Source organism: Desmodus rotundus, chromosome 7, assembly GCF_022682495.2.
Source record: "Desmodus rotundus isolate HL8 chromosome 7, HLdesRot8A.1, whole genome shotgun sequence".
Taxonomy (NCBI): Eukaryota; Metazoa; Chordata; class Mammalia; order Chiroptera; family Phyllostomidae; genus Desmodus; species Desmodus rotundus.
This window is the reverse complement of record NC_071393.1, coordinates 109,124,278-109,143,323: the sequence shown is the minus strand read 5'-3', so window position 1 is coordinate 109,143,323 and position 19,046 is coordinate 109,124,278. Positions and strand designations below refer to the sequence as shown.

At 44.0% G+C, this 19,046-nt stretch overlaps 1 protein-coding gene across 1 annotated transcript in view; it reads left to right on the top strand.

Annotated features, from left to right (window-relative positions):
- The first annotated feature begins 7,828 nt into the window (after window positions 1-7,828).
- The window catches only part of SPTB (spectrin beta, erythrocytic), a 114,833-nt gene continuing 103,615 nt past the window's right edge, over window positions 7,829-19,046 (top strand). Inside the window, exon 1 of the mRNA XM_053927630.2 lies at window positions 7,829-7,996. The gene's annotated coding sequence lies outside the window, so the exon portion shown is untranslated. The remainder of the gene's footprint in view (window positions 7,997-19,046) is intronic.

Below are 19,046 nucleotides of genomic sequence, written 5' to 3'. Positions count from 1 at the left end.
CAGGGTAACTAGCTAGTTCAATGCCATCGTTTAGCAGAAGAAAAACTGTGATGTAGAGAGGTTAAGAGAGAGTAGAATCCTGGTATTTTGACTCTGTATCTCCTGATCTTTCCAATCCACCCTGCTTCACTCTTTTTTTTAAAAAGGTGCTTGACTATTAAAATGCCACTAAGTGGCACTTTTTGTTAACTCTAATAGCCAAGGCTGTACCTTAAAAGTTTAACTCTTCCCAGGGTCATTTGCATTTTAATGCTTGTTGTTAGTTATGAAATATGTTAGCAGATTCTTATATAATCTTTGGAATGAGGGCAGGGAACATCTTATTACCCGAAATCACACGGGCAGGCTCCTACTTACGACTTTCTGGCAGTATTGGGTACCAGTAAAGAGTGGGAGTTGAGAAACAGGGTTAGGCAGTGGCTGGGGTCACTGATGGAATACTGATGCTCACTTGCAGCTTTGAAACCCTTCCGACAGAAGAATCTACCGCTCTTATTTATTTCAGTTTCAACTGCGGGAAGTCCAGAGCTGGATGCTTAAGTAAGTGTATTTGGACAATTAACAAGATGATGGAATAGAACAAGCAGCACAGAGTTCTTACTTCCACATGCTCAGTATAATTTGCAGCTAAATTCTTGATTATTGACTTAAAATATTAGGCTATAACATAGATCGTCTACATTAACTATCATGGGAATCTGTTAATTTAAAAACAATGGGACACTGCTCCCTGGATAAACAACTCCTTAATAAGCCAGGGATTTGGAGTGTTATGCCATTTTGGGGAAATTACTTAAACTCTGAGTTTCTTGGTTTCTTTATCTAGAGATAAGGATAATGATAGCAATTTACTTCATGAAATTGAATAGAAATGATTATATGGCATTTGGCAAAAAGAAACTGATAAATAATCTTTTAAAAATAGAATTAGCCATACACAAAGGAAAACAAGAAAAAATGATGTTTTGGGAAAGAACCAGTTATTCTACAAAATAAATCATGTTCAAGTGAATCACAGTTCCTTGTAGACTTCAAAGCATTGAAGAGATATTCGAACAGAGGTTGAGCAGCTGCAGAAATGTCCCACAGAATAAAAAATGAGATGACTTTGCAGAGGTAATAGTCTTTTATTGCAATATCTTTCCACACTTTATTGAAATTTTCTCAAAGGTCTCACTTAATATTATTTTTTTAAATTTTTATTGTTATTCAATTACAGTTGTATGCCTTTTCTCCCCATCCCTCCACCCCACCCCAACTGAACCCACCTCCCTCCCCCACCTCCACCCTCCCCCTTAATATTATTTTTAAAATATTGTGAATTTGGAAATTGCTTACAAACAAATAGAGGCACAAGACCATATATGCTGGCAGTAATTATCATATAAACACAAAATTGTTTAATTGGTTGAATAGCTAGCAGTCTTGCTGTCATTCCTTATTAACAAACTTGATTTTGAGATTATATTTTCTCCCCTGAAGGTTTAGGTGCTCTTGGTTGTCCACACACAGATTCTCCACTTTGTGGAATAGCCAAGATAGTGTTAATGTCAAACAACATCACTTAAGGCTTATAAGGCTTTTGGATCCACCTTTCTACGTTCTCAAGCCTGTGTGTCAAGGCTTTGGCATATTGTAGTGTGGGAATTGGAGCAGGGCGACTGCCCAAGGACGAGGTCGGAAATGGCACAGAGAGGGTGAAGCAGACAGACAAAAGTCCACGTAGCTGAACCACCACTGTTGTATTTCCTATACCTTGTTATAAACGAGACACCGGAAGATGTTAGGTTCCTGCTCCCATACGGGAACTTGATGGTAGGTGTGAATATAAAGTCTAATTAACTCCATTTCTCACCCACAGACAGGTAGGTATGAATGTGCCACAGTGGCTAAGGAGGTAGAGAAATTCAGGCACAAATATTGCCAATTATGTCTCAGGGAATGAGACATAATTCATTGAAATAACCTCATTCAAACATAAATAGGAAAGTGCATCTCATGGAAAAAAATCACAAATATGTATTTTTAAGCCAAATAGAAATGATTTTGGATTACTTAGCTTCTTTGTTGATCTCCAAGGTTACAAACCTCTTTTAGTTTTTGTTATTTGTTTGTTCATTAATGCATTCATTCACTCATTCACTTTCAGGCCTTTCTGCCTCTACTAAGTGCATCTTGCATGTCAGGCACTGGGCTAAGTGCTGGAAAATGTAAAACTATCGTGAAAGCAATGGGAAGCCACTGGCTGATCTAGAGAGTGAATAATCAGATTTCCTTTTAATAAGCTCTACTTTGGCTACTGCGTGGAAAAAGAATAGAAGGAGAGTGAAACCAGAGAGTGGGAGAGCCTTTAGGAGGCTAACAGAAGCAACTCATGTGAGAAAAGACGAGGCCTGGGTTATGTACACACTTCCCCCACCAAGCAAATTCATGCATTGAAATTCTCAGAAACTGACCATATTTGGAGATAGGGCCTTTGAAGAGGTAATGAAGGTAAAATGAGGTCATATGGGTGGGCCTAACCCAATATACTAGTATCCTTAGCGCAAAGGCACACAGAGGAGACACCCTGTGAAGTCAGGAAGAAGACGGCCATCCACAAGTCAAGGAGAGAGGCCTCAGACGAAACAACCCTGCCAACGCCTTGACCTCAGACTTCTAGCCTCCAGAATGGTGAGAGGATAGATTTCTGCCATTGAAGCCACACAGTCTGTGTGTGGTATTTGTCAGGATAGCCCTCACACCGTAATACAGCCTGAAGAAGGCAACTGCAGGAGAACATCAGCACCTCAGGCACCGGCTCACCAGCACACCCCAACACAAGCCTGCTATTACATCCGCACACCCTCCCACCCCTTAGGTAACAGCAAATCTAGTCCTGAAAAGGGAGGAAGAGCTATAAAAGGCAAGATGCTTACCCACTCCAAAGCCTGGTTAGTGCTCCCATGGACTGGCAGGGATGTCCAAACTTTTGGTGTCTCTGGGCCACACTGGAAGAAGAGTTGTCTTGGGCCACACATTAAATACACGAACACTAACGAAAACAAAAACATCTCATCGTGTTTTAAGTAAATTTACGATTTTGTGTTGGGCCACATTCAGAGCCACCCTGGGCCGCGGGTCGGACACCCCTGGGGTGGATGGCGGGATGTAAGCTTCTTTCCGTTATGATGGAGGGAAATTTGAAACTGGTGTCGCCGGCTCCGTCAGAGGGCGGCCAGTGTGGTATCTGTGCACTTGCTGCAGGTTTCCAGGTTCACGCCAGTGACCATTCTGTGTGAGGCGTCTGAAGGGGAAGTTTTCTCCCTACACCCTTGGCTCCTCTGTATTGTAAATGGGGGGCTTTTCTGCTTCTTTGTCTTCGTGTGGAGGGCGTGGTCCCCCTAAATATTTCCAGAATGGAATGGAAATTTCAGCTTAGTTTTATGGAAAGTATCTCTTAGTCAAAGTGTGGAAAAGAAGGGAACTAGTGTTTTTTAAGCGCTAAGCACTATTTTTCTGTACGTTACCCTCAGTTCTTGATGCCTCCGTTGTCGTTAGCAGGGGTTTGAATGAGTTTGCACCAGGTAAGTTCAGGTTTATTTGGTTTTGCGTTTCTGTTTTTAAGGATCTTTCTGATATATATGTTCATTTCTAAGTGGAAGTTTTAAAATTTATTTCAAATAACTATGGTTCTGCGATTCAGTACAAAGTTTTTCAGTAAAAATAGTTTTAAGCATTTAATTCAAGGCACAGCAAGTTAGTCTAGTTTATTATAGCTTTGGTTCATGATTTAATCTTATTTAAGTCCTTAGAGTTTATAAATAAAATCATAAACCTGTAAACTATATATTTAAATATTCATCCTGCTCTAAACTCAGTAGGGTTTTATAAGCTGGTAATTCATGTTTTTCTTCAACTCTGAGAAATTTTATTCTACTTTTTTCTTATTACCCCCTTCTCCTCCCTCTTCTTTCTCTTTGTAGCTTTTATTAGAAAGATATTGCAGTGTGAGTATCTTGCCTCCATGGCTTCCAATCATGAAAAAAAAAATCTCATAAACGTTCCATCTCCTTGCTTTTGCTCTGTGTTTGGGAGAATTTCTTCTGTTTCTTTCATTAACTCAGTTTCCTCTGATATCCCTTCTGTTAGCCGAGTTTGGCGTTTCTCTTTCATGGGATTGCTTTCTCTCCCCCACCCAAAAATCCTGGGTGATTTTAATTGTCTGCCTATCTTCTCTTTGATAATGTTTTTTCCTGCCTGGTCTGTTTATTATAGCCTCTCTCCAGGGGCTGCGAAGGAAGGGCACGACATGCTATGCAGAAATAGTGAGGGTTCCCACTCATATCAGGGGGTCAGTAGGTACCTGGCCTCAGGTCCCAGGATCCCCACTAACTTCTTTGTCCCACAGGCAGACCTCTGATCCTCAATGCCAGCAGGGGAGAGGAGGCTTCAGTGAATTATTCTAGGCCCCCTTCCTCCTCTTGTATAATTTGACTCTTTCTTGGAATTTGCCTAAACTATTCCTTCTGAACCTGTTTTGGTTCCCCTGATTGTTTCCATTTAGAGCAGTACTGCCTCTCTCTTCAATATTTCAGGATTTCCTAAAAATTCTTAGAAAATTGATCACCTTTTTTTTTCAATTTTTCAATTATTTTATTGTTGTTCAGTTACACTTGTCTGCATTTTCTCCCCACCCCTTCCCCCCACCCCAGCCAAACCCACCTCCCTCCCCTGCTTCCACCCTCCCCCTTGGTTTTGTCCATGTGTCCTTTATAGTAGTTCCTGAAAACCCTTCTCCCCACTATCCTCTCCCCACTCCCCCCTGGCTATTGTTAGATTGTTCTTAACTTCAATGTCTCTGGTTATATTTTGTTTGCTTTTTTCTTCTGTTGATTATGTTCTAGTTAAAGGTGAGATCATATGGTATTTGTCCCTCACCACACCCTTTTTCTTATTTCTCTGTGCTGTTAGATTTCCAGTTCTCTTTAAGACATAGCTTTTTATAAGATTTGGGAGAGAAGAGAAGAAAAAACATGTGTTCAGTCCACCATCTTGATCCTATCTCTACCTATTATTTTCTTTATTATCTCTATTATCAAACAATACAAGTTCAATGTGGCAAATTCAGAGGATACAGAAATAGATAAACAGTGAATGCTCTTTCTTGTGTTAGACTTCTCTAGCGACCTGACTTACATCCTCTCGGCCTCACCCATTGGTTTTAGCTGGCACTGGGTGGAGAGTGCAAGGAGGACTTCCCCCACCTCCTGGCTGATAGCATCTATTTCCAAAGCACACCTTCCCTTCTGGCCCAGGACCCACCCGAAGCTGCACATTGCCTGTTGGCCATCTGGGGTGGTGGTCAGAGGGGGCAGCCCCTTGACAATCTCCCACACTTGAGATAACTCCAGGAGGCATTCTGTACTCTTCTTACGAAGTCTCTGCAGAATCAATCCCTGTTGCCCACGGCAATGACCTCAATTGTCAACCCTATATCAGCTTTTCCTTCCTTTCTACTTCACTCTCCCCAGTTTCTAATTCCCACTCCCTGGGCTCTGCTGTTTCCCCCCCTTCATCTGACACTGCCCTTTCCCTCTGTACAGGCAGACTGTGGAGATTCTGTTGGTTTGGTTCCAGACCACTGTAAAAAAGCAAGTAATGAAATAAAAACAGTTGTAATCTTTTTGCTAGTGGAGGGTCTTGCCGTTACTTTGTAAACCATGCAACACCAGTGAAGTACAATAAAACGCTTAAAACGAGGTTTGCCTGTACTTCTCAACTCTCTCCCTCGGTTCTGCTTCATCATTTCACTGTAACTCTATTAGCTGTAAAGCATTTGGGGATGCTGTCAGGGTAACAGGCGCTGTAGCAAATGAGGTTGTATTGAATTATTTAGCTTTCAGCTAAAGTGGAGATAACTAAGGCAGCTGAGCTGGTTTGTAAAATCCTGGAGTAATCTGTCCACTGAATTCGTGCTTTTATCATATTCATGTTTTCTCGTGGTTAAAAAATTATGAACTTTAAGGCTACAAAGAAATCTGTGTGCAATTTTTCAGGTTAGTGCCACAAACCTATAGCTAAAAACGGTCTGTTTCATGAGATATATAATTATTAGCTATGGAGCTGCAAGTCTAGGGAATCATGAGTTTATTAAATAAGTTATTTTACACAAGACTTCTAAAAACATATTATCTCTCTTACGTTCTTTCAAAAATAGATCAAGGATTTCTACTGGACATATATGATTGTCTCAGCTTTTGAAGTTGGCCTGTTTTTCTCAAGTTTTCCTTGCCAGAACTTGGTTCTTAAATAATTTTTTAAATGAAAAAGACCTTTCTTTTTCTAACTCAGTAATAAACAAATGTATTCTTAAATGTTATCAAAAAGGGGAGAATCATTGCTAATCTGATGGATGACGACAAATATTCATCTTCCCTATGTTACTAGTGTCCTTGGGGAATCAAGCTTAATAAGGGGGTGCGGAGGAGAGTTCTGTGGCCTTGTAACAGCTGTGGAGTTTGCCCCACTTAACACATCTCAGTGTCTAATTGCCCGCTCTCAAGAAGTGTGGCTGCAGCAGGAAGTGAAATATCTTTGCTAATGCTCAATGTGTAAACTAAGCATGTGCATCTGGCCATTAAACGTCCTTTTCCTAGTGAATCCTGGAAAAGCATAATTAAACTCCCAGGCAGATAAGTCAGGAGGAAGACTGTTCCGTAGTTATGAACACCAGGCAGAATCAAAGTTAAAATTCTTTTCTGCATCTCTGCCCTTTTACTCTCCACTGCCATCTCCATAACACCTGAGATTACCAGGTCCGATGACTGGTGAGAAACCATCGCAGGCAGGCCGGTGGAGAAGGAGGACCATCAACCTTTATTGCACAAGAAAGTCACGAAAATGGACCACTTTACAAGCTGCTTGTGTTCTTCTGTTAGTTTTTCTCTCGAGGTGACTGGGACGTGCCTTGTCTTTCCTCTCTGGCACCATCCTCGGTTCTAGTGTTTCCTTGGCCTGCTGCATCCCGCACCACCCAGGCTTAGAGCGAGGAAGACCTGGAGTCTCGCCTGGAGACTGGGGGCCGGCCAGGAGCTGCGGGTGGGCTGGTGTGGCAGCTTGCCTGTTGATTACAGTCCTCGCAAGTGCGAGCGCCTTGGGACTGCGGGCTGCGCTCCGCCAGCTTTGCCGGGTCCGTCCGGACCTCCCCAGGTTCGCAGACAGAAACAGGCTGGGAGTGGGGGCCTCGGCCCAGTGCCCACCTCCATCCCCTCAGCGTCTGCTCTTACCTCCAGAGGGAAGAAGCCCGCCCCGGAGCAGGCAAACACACTAGCCCTGGGGGACAATCGGTCCCTGCCAAACACGCCGCAACGGGGGTGCAATGCCCGGGTGCTCGCTTCGCCCACCCTACGGCCTAAACGTGTCTTTTAATATATTTGAAACCTGACTGTATACAGTGGGGACTCAGTTCGGGAAAGGCTGAAGCGCTCATTTTCGTGGCCAGGCTAGCCAGTCCGAGCTCCGGGCGCACGAATTAGGCCCGAGCTGCAAAATCAAACCTTTCTCCCTGCCGCAAGAGGCTCGGGTAGTGCGCGGTTTGGGGAGGTGAGCGACTATGGGGCCCTGCGGAGGCTGGGATGACTGCTGTCCTGGGCCCCGGCGGCCCGCTAGGAGGCAGAGGCCGTCCCTGGGAGCCTGGCAGGTGCCCCCAGGCGCGGAGGCTGATTGGCAGGTGCGGGAGTGGGTGGGGAAGGCGGGGGCTGGGCCCGGCGCTGCGGGTGGCTGCGGCCCCGCCTCCCCGCCCCCGCCGCGGGACTATCTGGTCCCGGCAGCAGCGATGTCCCCCGGCAGGAATGTCCCTCCTCAGATAATGTTATTTATATCTCTGGGCGGGTCCGCGGCTCGGCAGCACCAGGCGCCCGGCGGCCGCTGTGCCAGGAGCCCCGCGCTGCCCTCCTCCCCCTGCGCCGCCGCCGCCCCCGGGCTGGGGCTGGCCGCCGCTACAGCCCCGACGCAGGTGAGTCCCGGGAGGGCCCCGCGGCCCAGGGGGTTTGGGTGCGGGTGCGGATGCGCGAGTATGGAGCGCGCGCCGCGAGCGCAGAGGAGGCGTTGGGCCCAGGGGCCCCAGTGGGGGCCCAGCCCCAGGTGCGGGGCGTGGGGGCGTCGCGGGGCCCCGGAGGCCCTGGCGGCTGCGGCAACGAATACCCCGGGGCGCGGGAATCCGCGTGGGCTTGGGGAGGCGCTTGGTGAGCTGGGCACTTGCTTTGGAGAGGCAGATCCTGGAGCGCCGCCCGGGGACGCTGGGAGGACGGTGTGGGGGGTGCATGTTCTGGTTCTGGGCTGCCGCCTCCAGGACCCCTGCTTGGGGGCAAAGGGGGTCCTGTCTCTAGCCTCTCCGACCTTCCCTCTGCCTCTCGCTGCCGGGCTTCTCAGTCCTGGGGCTGCCCAGATTCTCTTCTGGGGAACTTGGCTGTGCGCTCCGCGGACAGCCCAGCGTCCTGGGAAAGAGGACAGGACAGGGTAGGGCAGCGGAGAGGGGCGGCCCCCGGGCTCTGGAACCGACGTGGAGTGGCCGGGTGCAGACCCAGGGAGGAAAGATAGGAGCGCTCCGAGCCATACTCCAAGGATCCCCACCCTTTCTCTCCCAAAGAGTTCCGCTACTGAAAGCTGCTACGGTCCAGCTTACTTTTACCGCCCCACCACTCCCTCTCTCTCCGACAACTTGGCCCTGAGAAATAGAAAGTGGGAGAAATAACAGGACCTTTAAAACAATCCCCAACTCCCACCCAACTCGCCCAGACTTCCAAGGGTGGGGAAGTAGCTGTGGGCTTGAGCACTGTTTCCGTGACAACCAGCTCAAGGTAGGGCCTTGATTTGTAGCCTATTAATATCCAAACCACTGTGTTCAGTGAGCAGTTAGAGGCGCCAGGAGTTAATAACAGCACGCTTAGCTCGCTGAAGGAAAATGAAAAGAAGCCACTGGGTTGTTTTTGGTTTTGGTTTTTGGTTTTGATGTTAGATGCATCAGATGGGCACGCGTGGGCACGCGCGTTTGTGTGTGTGTGTGTGTGTGTGTGTGTGTGCGTGATATAGTGACAGATTTTGTACCTAGAGTTCCTGTGAGGAGAGGCTAGGCTGTCCCCTCCAGGTAAGAGGCAGCCATACAAAATCCACAGACTTGAGATAGTCGAGCTCTATACTTCAGTTTCTAAGGAAAGTGCTTCCGGTGGCTCCTGAATGAGAGGAGTTGAGTCTGCAAACCAAAATTTTAGGCCCCTCTCTGCTATCCACTAATTTATCCTAAGCTGCCCAGATGGTTCCAAATTTTATTCCAAATTCTAGAATTCCCTCTTTGACCACCTCCCACCCCCATGACCCAGGGCAGGTCATTTCCTACGCCAGGGTGAGATTTTTACTCTTTTGCTAGGAGCCCTGAGTTCCCGAATATCTTAACCTCTGTTTTTTGGTAGGTGCAAAAAGTTGAGTGTACTGAACACCCAGCACTCAACATAGCTAGGCTTGTACTTGCCCAGAGGCTGTGGGCCAGTTAGGGAAAGGAATATTAGGTTCACAATGAAGAAGAGCCCGCCAGCCTTGAGAACAACTGACTCCTCAGAGGTGGGTCATCTATACAGAACTTGATCAAACTCTAGAATAAAGCACAACTGAAAGACGTAAACCTTGCATTATGAAAACCTGGCCTTTAGACCCATTAGCTCTTGCTCTTAGCTTTATCACTGGCTCAGTCACAATGATTGGAGAGGAGCTAGTTCTGTTAATCCCGAGTTCTGGAAAGATTCAGAGTCGCTGGTGGAACTAAAAGCACCTGAAAACTCCCAGGCATCCAGGACCAGCCTTGTGGCACAGGCCTATCAAGTTTTCCCGAGTGGCTGGCCTAGGTGAGAGCTGAGATGCCACCTTTTTCTCTGGTTGTTGCTCCTTCCAAGTGTTCTGATGGTGTCCCCTAGCAGAACACCTGCTAGATGATTGGCTTTGGGGTAGGTAAAGATTTGGCAGGAGGCAGAATCCTACCTGGGATCTTATCTGACAAAATAAAAATGACTATTTTAGGCAAACTAGGTGTAAATGAAAGTTCTGAACTAAAGTCAAAATCTAACGGTTCTGCCACGGTTCTGGAAACAGGCTGTTTTTGGTCAATAAACATAGTAACAACTTTCTTCCCCACCCCCTATCTTTCACGTGCCAGTGCCTAGTTTGGTGCCTGGACACTAGGTTAATCGTCGCTGAATGAGTGAGAGAATGAATAAATAAATGCTCAGAGTTTTCCTTATATGAGCCTATTTTATTGTCACAGTAACTCTGCAAGGTAGCTCATATTACCAGCACTTTACAAGTGAGGAAACAGGTTTGAGGAGATTCAATAATTTGCCTCCCATCACGCAGCTGATGAGAGTGGGGCTGGGATTCAACCTCTGCTGTTTGGTCCTACCCTCTGTTGAAGGCAGACATTCGGCAGGGGATATGGTAGTGCAAGTTGGAGAGATTTGGTTGTAGGATTGTTTGTTAGCTTCACAATCATTCACTCTCAAGACCTTGGGTAATACTGCTTATATCAGAGAAGCTTTAAAATATTACCTGAAGACGGTATCGGGCACGTACTTGCTCATCGGTGTTTAGCCTTGCCCACAATGTTTAGGTCATTGTTCCAAGGACAGAACTGCAGTTTTGGCAGTAGTCAAAGCATGGATTTTTTGAAAGCAGATTTTCCTTTCAGTCCTGGAAGTGGCCAGGAGGGCTTGATGATGCATGAGGACAGTGTGATAGGACAGAGGATGACTATAAAAAATTCATGAGACAAACGCTATTGGAGAGGGAAGGGACCTTGGAGGTCACTGAGTCCAGCCTCCTACTTGTGTAGTCACTTGCTTAAAGGTGAGACCTAGCTGCGGTTTACCTGGGTGCTTGTGTGCAGATATGGAACCCGCCTCCTGCACTTCCCATTTCTTTTCTGTCTCTCTCTCTCTGAAGGCCAAAATTGAGTTTATTTCCTGGAGTTCTGTCTAATCAACCCACTGAAGTTTTCCCCCTTTTGGGGGAGATTGTGAGAGGATATACTGTAAACTCAATACTTCCATCTTGGGGAAATCTTTAAAAAAATATGTTGGAGATAGGCGGGAGAGACGTTAGTGAACGTTAAACTCTCAACTGTTCCATAAGCTCCCCTTCACCTGTTAGGGTTACAGATGCATGTATTTTTACACAAGAGGTATGTACATTACTATCTTGAGATAGTACTAATCTCAAGACCAATAATTATGTAGCATTTCTGGGTCTGTGGAGGAAAGAAAGGACTTTAGGGAATTATTGGGACTATCAGATACCTGTTTAATCTAAACTCAATCAATTAAATCAAAATCCAACACAAACTTTACCCTCTCTCCAATACTTGACAAGGTAGGAAACATGACCAGTGGGGAGTTTATTTTTTTATTTTATTTTATTTATTTATTTTTTAGAGAGAGGGGAAGGGAGGGAGAGAGAGAGGGAGAGAAATATCGATGTGAGAGGGAAACATCGACTGGCTGCCATCTGTATGTGCCCCGACCCGACTGGTGACCGAACCCAAAACCCAGGCATGTGCCCTAACCAGGAATCGAGCTGGCAACCTTTTGGTTTGCCACATGATGCCTAACCAACTGAGCCACACCAGCTAGGGCAAACAGTGGGAGGTTTAAACTGAAATAAAGTCTATGTCTTCATTATCCATAATGGTTTTTTCTAACCTCAAACCTGCAGATTAACATTTACAAATTGACTTGGGAGGATCGAGAGTGAAAATAACTGTGCTGTGTGGGCTGATGAGAAATTTGATTTTATAATGAGGACTGGTAGGGGAGTTCATGGATACTGGGTTTTGAAACCATATGAATATTACTAGCCAAAAATTACTGTGGAAAGAAGTATTTTGTCTTAAGAGTCGGTTGTATCGACTCAGTTTTTTACAAACAGCTCTTTGGTTACTCCCCTACTTTAGATAAGAAATCTGAGGAGGAAGGGTAAATGCCGTGGTCTGTGTGTCAGAATCACTGCGTAGCCTTCGCTGGGTTTATCACAAAGAGGCTGCTTTCCTCTGACAACCCCAAAGGCAACGGCCACGTGGTTTTGGAGATGGGAAGGTGGTTGAGGGACGGTGTAGGAAGCAGTCAGGAGAATTCACTGTCAGCTCTGGCTTTGCTCACTGAATTGTCAACTCCCCTCGGTAAATATTTAGAAAACGTCGTAGCATGTTTCCCTCTGTTGCCGTGCTTATTTCTTAATTCACAGCCAAAGAGCCAGTTCCTCCATTTTCAGCCAGCCTTAGCTGAGTATCAAACCACTAGGGGATCCCAGCTTTACAGCTCACACAGTGTGAGTGTTAGAGGCAATCATAGACAGAAAATGCTTCCTTTACGCATTGCCTGGCCAGCTTTTGACATTCCCAGACCACCTTTGATTTTTTCTTTCCTTCTCCTGGTGGCAGGAAATATAATGAAGCATCTACTTCCTACCTCAGTGAGGCCTTTTCAGGCCTTGCCATAATGTTTAATTTCCACACTATACCTGTGCAGACCTGGCCAAGGGTATAATTGCAAGGGCAATTAAAACCCAGACATTTATCATGTTAGCATTAGGGGCAAAAATGAGGCCTCCTTTCCTTCTTTCATTTCAGTGCTATAAATTGAGCAAGTGAAAAGGCACGGGGCTACAAAAAAATAGACTTTGCAATGAACTTGGCTCAGATCATCCAGGATATTTATGAAAAGAATAACAGGGCACCTTGACAGCTAAAGAACAATAATTGCTTTGAATTATAGTCAGTTCAGAAGTTTCCACCATCATGAAAAGAAGCAGAAACTTGCATAATCCTGAAAGGGAGTAAGTTGAAAATATGAGTGTGTTTCATTTGAGAATTCATAGTACTTCATGTAAAACAAAGGATACTTGAAAGACATAACTTATGAGGACTGGAAAGTGATCCGTCCCTAGCCTCATTCTGTCTTTCTGCTCAGTGTCTGCCTGTTTCCACAGGCCCCCTAGGCATAGTCAGTCAATTTTACCTTCTATCGTGTTTTCTCAGGGTGGAAAATTAAGAAGAGGCCTTTCATAATACTGACTCTGAGCCATAAGTCATAGAGTGTTAGAGCTGAAAAGGCCTGAGAGATCTTTTTAAGAAATATTTAGAAAGAGCAAACATTGGGTACTTACTGTATACATTACACTGTTATGCAGTAAGGACACAAAAAGGGATCAGATGGAGACCTGTTGGTCTGGTGATCCAACAGGACACCAGGGAGAGAGCCTGCCAGAAGAAGCATCTGGTTCAGGTTGGGGAGAGCCTAGGATTTTTCTAACGGAAGAAGGGAAGATGGGCAGGGATGAGGTCCTGGGCATTTAGTCCCAAACAGACATGCAATAGAGCATGATTAGATTTGGGAGTGAGGAGTAGGTCCATGTGGGTGTGTAGGGTGTAGTCCAGAAATGGACTCGAGATGTGACCAGAAAGATAGTCTGGGTTCAGTTTGTGAAGAACATTGAAGGTTCAAGTTGAAATCAGTGAAGGCTGAGCAGGGCAGGGACCTGATCAGATCTGTGTTTAGGCAAAGCTCACCAGTGGCAGTGAAGGAAATGTGAACTAGATATTAGCTAGTACAAGGTGATGATCACACAGATGGTGAATAGTCCACTCAGTTTTCAGGATGCCTTTGTATATGCATTATCTTATTTTATAATGCCCATGTGTAAAAGCAAGGAGGATCTTATCATTCCTACTTTACAGCCAAGGAAACAGGATTAGAAATGAATAATGATTTTCCCAAGGTCTCTCCAGTAGATGAAGGCAGAACCTGACTTTGACCTAGTTTCCTAGATCCAACGCTGGGGCTCTGTCCAGATCTCTTCAATAGAGTAACTCAGCAGTCCCCAACCTTTTTGGCACCAGGGACTGGTTTTTCTGTGAACAGGGGGAGTATGGGGAGAAAGGAGGTGGAGCTCAGGTGAGCTTCCCTCAGGGCCAGGTTCCTAACAGGCCATGGACTGGTACCAGTCTGCTGCTTGAGGTTTGGGGACCCCTGTTACTGTAGGGTTTGGGGACCCCTGGAGTAACAGAATATTCTAGGCTTTCTGGTTGATACAGTGCTTGCTTGCTTGCTTCAGCAGAACTTTCAGTCTAAGTTTATTAGTTCTGGAAAGAAGGAGGAGGAAACATTCTGTAGCCACAAAACCTCAAGAATGGCCCTCCAGAATGTACACAGATGATGTTTCAAAGCAACAAATTAATGTCAAGCATGCATGTGGATTCCTATGGTGCCGTAGATAAATGATGGGTTTATATGCCTGTCAGTGATGTTTTGCCTTTTCATTCCCTTATTCCAAATTTACTGGGCATTATTATGTGTAGGTCTCATTTTGGGCTTAAAAAATCTTTTTGTCCAGTGATCTTGAGTGCCTTGATTTGTGCTGCAGTCTTTAGCAACTGTTTATTAAACTCTCGTTTACTTGCCAGGCATAGTCTAGGCCAGGGGATATGGGCCTCTCTTTTTGTACATGATAAAAAGAAAGTCTGACATCATGGAGCTCACATCCTGGTTCAGCTAGACAGGTACCGAACAACAACAAACACATGAGCATGTGTCATAATTTCAGGTGCTACAAAGAAAAATAAAGCAGTGTGAAGGGAAAGAGAGGTGGTTCTATTCAAGGCAGGATGGGTGGGAAGGGCCTCTCTGATGAGTTTTGATAGGAGCAGAGACGCAAATGAAGCAAGGGTGTGGGGAGAAAAAGGGATGTTTGGAGAAGAGATTCAGGTTGAGTGCTAAGGCCCTGAGCGGGGCCACTGCCCTGTCCCAGAGTGGTCAGGAAGCCGGTGCGACTCAAGTGGAGGGAGCAAGGGGGAGAGTGCAGGAGTTGATGTTGGAGAGGAAATGGGGTCTGGGTCATGCAGGCTTGAGGTCATGCAAGGACTTCGGGTTTCAGCCATGCGATAGGAAGCCACTGGAAGCTGTGGGCAGGAGAGTGACTTGTTCAGATTTGTGTTTAATGAGGACCTTTCTGACTTGTTCTGTGGAGCCTGACTGTGGGGGACAAGAGTAGAAGCAGGGAGTGGAATGAAAGCTATGGTAGTGGTCCAGGTTAGAGGTGATGGGCCTGGCTGATGGTGGTGGGGTGGTGAGATGCAGTGGGCTTCTGAGTTGATTTTTTAAGGTAGGGTTGGTGGGATTGAGATACAGAGGATGAGAGAGAAAGGACAAGTAAAGGATGACCCAGCTGGTTTTGGTCTGAGCACTGGAAGAACGAAGAAGCCTTTTTCTGAGCCAGGGATATATCTTGTCAAATGCACTGTGGGATGGTACTTCTGATTTTTGTTTTCATTGAGGAGTTGATTCGTAATAGACTTAGAAAGACTTTTCATTTAAATACACCAAATGGAGGTATTTTATTGTGGGTGGTTCATAACATCTGTTTGTTTTGAAGTAAAGCCTTAAATGTACAGGTAGTTCTATGTACTCTTTGCTATTAGTTTTAGGTCATTCTTATAACATCTCTGCTATGTGACAGAGATTAAGATAAGGTACAAATAAGATCGAAATATATTTCACTTATAATCAGAAATGTTTTGAATTTGCTGGTTAGAGCCCAAATACTATTTAACAATTTTTGTTGTCATATTTTTAAAAACTTATTTATTTTTATTTTTAATCATTTCTTATTTTCAATTACAGTTGACGTACATTATTATATTAGTTTCAGGTGTACACCCCAGGGATTAGACATTACATAGTAAGTGATCATCCCTGTAAATCTTGTACCCATCTGACACCATTCAAAGTTATGAGAATATTATTAACTATATTCCTATGCTGCATTTTATATCCCCATGACTAGCCTGTAAGGACCAATTTATACCTCCTAAGCCTTTCACTTTTTTCACCTGTTCCCCCAACTCCCTCCTATCTGGCAACTGTCAAAATGTTCTCTGCATCCATGACTCCATTTCTGTTCTGCTTGTTTATTCATTTTGTTTTTTAGATTCAATTGTTGGTAGATATGTATTTATTGCCATTTTATTGTTCATATTTTTAATTTTTTTCTTCTTCTTAAAGAAGACCCTTTAACATTTCATATAACTGGTTTAGTGGTGATGAACTCCTTTAGATTTTTCTTGTCTGGGAAGCTCTTTGTCTGTGCTTTGATTCTAAATACTAGCTTTGCTGGACAGAGTAATCTTGGTTGTAGGTCCTTGCTTTTCATCGTTTTGTATATTTCCTGCCAATCCCTCTGGCCTTCAAAATTTCCATTGAGAAATCAGCTGACAGTCTAACTTACCTCTCTTTCCATTGAGAAATCAGCTGACAGTCTTTCTTACCTCCCTTATAGGTAACTAACTGCTTTTCTCTTGCTACTTTTAAAATTCTTTGTTTTTAACCTTTTTCATTTTAATTATGTGTCTTGGTGTGGGCCTCTTTCGTCTTGTTTGGGACTCCCTGGGCTTCCTGGATTTGTATGTCTATTTCTTTCACCAAGTAGGTTCTGTCATTATTTTTTCAAATAGATTTTAGTTGTAATTTTAATGTCTTAAAAACTTATTTGAATTATAAAATGAACTCATGCACATGGTTGGGTGTGTATCCACATTGTACAAGATTATACAGTGAAAAGTAAAAGTGTTCCTTCCCCTACATCCATCCTTCTCCTAAGAAGTTACCTATGTCATCAGTTTCCTGTTATCCTCCAAGAAAAATCAATGCAGATGTCAGCTTATGGCCTGACAGATTTCAAAGTCATGGCTTTAACCTAGCAAAAGCACATGTTTGTTTTCACTTTTGTGAGTTAGTAGCCCCCAGGTATATACTTAAGTGGCCTGGGGTCCAGCTTTCTATCTGATAAAGGTCTCCCTCTCCAAAGCCATCCTGTACAGGAACACTATGTATATCATATAACCCTCCTTCTCAAAAACCTCTGGTGGTTTCCCTCCAGAGACGAAAATCCAAAGAGGGTAGAGATGGAGTTGACCCATGAAGTTGACTTTTAAGAGCCATTGTAATCTGTCCCCAATCTCTTTCTATCCTTATTTCTTACCACTTCCCATGATAAACCCCCTGCTTGAACCAGGTTTGTTTCTACTGACTGAGTCCTGAACATTTCTCCCAGATTTGGAGTAGTTTCCATCAGTCTTCCTGGAACACCCCAGCCCCTAGTAATCTCTCTCTTCCCCAAATTTGTTAAAGGGGGCGGAGGGAATAAGGGGAAGAAATGATAATGGGAAAAAATATAATAAAAAAACAAATTTGTTAAAGAGCTAATTATATGTACTGCTTAATTGAACATAATTATAGACTTCTTTTATAATTATTCTTTAACTTTTCTTGTGTCCATCTATTATTTGCTGAAGGGCACAAACTGATTTATGAATATTAGTTGTGGGTCTTACATAATGCCCTGCCTAAGGCTTTTGCAAATAGAAGTTTAATTAGTAATTTTTGGAATGTGTATTTTGACGATCATCCCCTAATGCAGCGGTGCTGGTACATGAGGATTATTTTATGAAAAATTGTTAGATGCACTGGCCATCGTGGTTGAGCACTGGCCTGTGACCTGAAGGGTTGCTGGTTCAATTCTTGGTTAGGGCACATTCCTGGGTACAGGTTCGGGTCCCTGTTGGAGCATGTGCGAGAGGCAACCGATTGATGTTTCTCTCTGATATTGATATTTCTCTCCCTTTCTTTTTTCCTCTCTTTCCCTCACTCTAAAAAACAAATAAATAAATATTTTTTAAAAATTGTCAGATGATGGCTACCGACAAAGCCACCTTCTTAGTGGGTTATGTAGGTGTCCATTTCCAGAGAATGGTACCCGACACTGCTCCTTTGGATAAAGAACTTTCTAATGTGCCTGGTCTCATTCTCTCATTCACTCTTCGTAGGGCATTGCATCTAAGTGTCAGAAACAAGGTTTTTTCATTGGCCCCTAAATGCTCAAGAATAGTTATTTAATGGGCATGTCAATCACACAGTTTTTAAAAAACTTACTGTGTTAAAAGATTTTATTTATTTATCTTTAGAGAGAGAGAAGGGGAGAGAGAAAGAGAGGAAGAGAAACATCAATGGGTGGTTGCCTCCCGAGCACCCCCAACTGGGGACCTGGCCCACAACCCAGGCATGTGCCCTGACTGGGACACAGCAAACCGGCAACCTTTTGGTTCACAGACAGGCACTCAAACCACTGAGCCACACCAGCCAGGCCTAAAAAAATTATTGTTTGAAATTATAAATATGCAACATAAAATTTGCCATATTAATTATTTTTAAGTATTCAGTGGCATAAATTCCTGCACATTGTTGTGTAACCATCATCACTACCCATCTCTAGAACCTCTTTCATCTTCTGAAACTCAAAGTCTGTACCCATTAGACACTAACTCTCCCTACCTGCCCACCCTCTCCACCCCCTGCACCTGGCAATCACCATTTTACTTTCTGTCTCTATGAATTTAGCTACTAGGTACCTCATATAAGTGGAATCAATGTCTTTTGTGACTGGCTTATTTCACGTAGCGTAATGTTTTCAAGATTCCTTCATGATACACCATATATCAGCATATCCTTCCTTTTTAAGGCTGAATCATATTCCATTGTATGTATTGTCTACATTTTGTTTATCCATCGAATCCATTCATCCATTGACAGATGCGTGGGTTGCTTCCACACCTTGGCTGTTGTGAATAATGCTGCTATGAATATGGGTGTACAAATATCTCTCCAACACCCTGCTTTCACTTCTTTGGGGTATATACTTGGAAGTCTTGGAAGTATATACTCCAGTATATTGCTGGATCATATGGTAATTCTATTTTTATATTTTGAGAACCCAAACCATGCAATTTTAATATTTCTCCCTGGTGTTTGACATCTCCAAAGGGAAGGACAAACCTATTAACATCCTCACCTTGGGAACCAAACTGAACTTCAGAATTGTCTTAGATCACTATCATTTGGGGATAGTTTGTCATCAAAGTTCTTATATTAGTTTGCCTATTTTTAAATTTTAGACTTTTAGAGGACAGGCAGGAG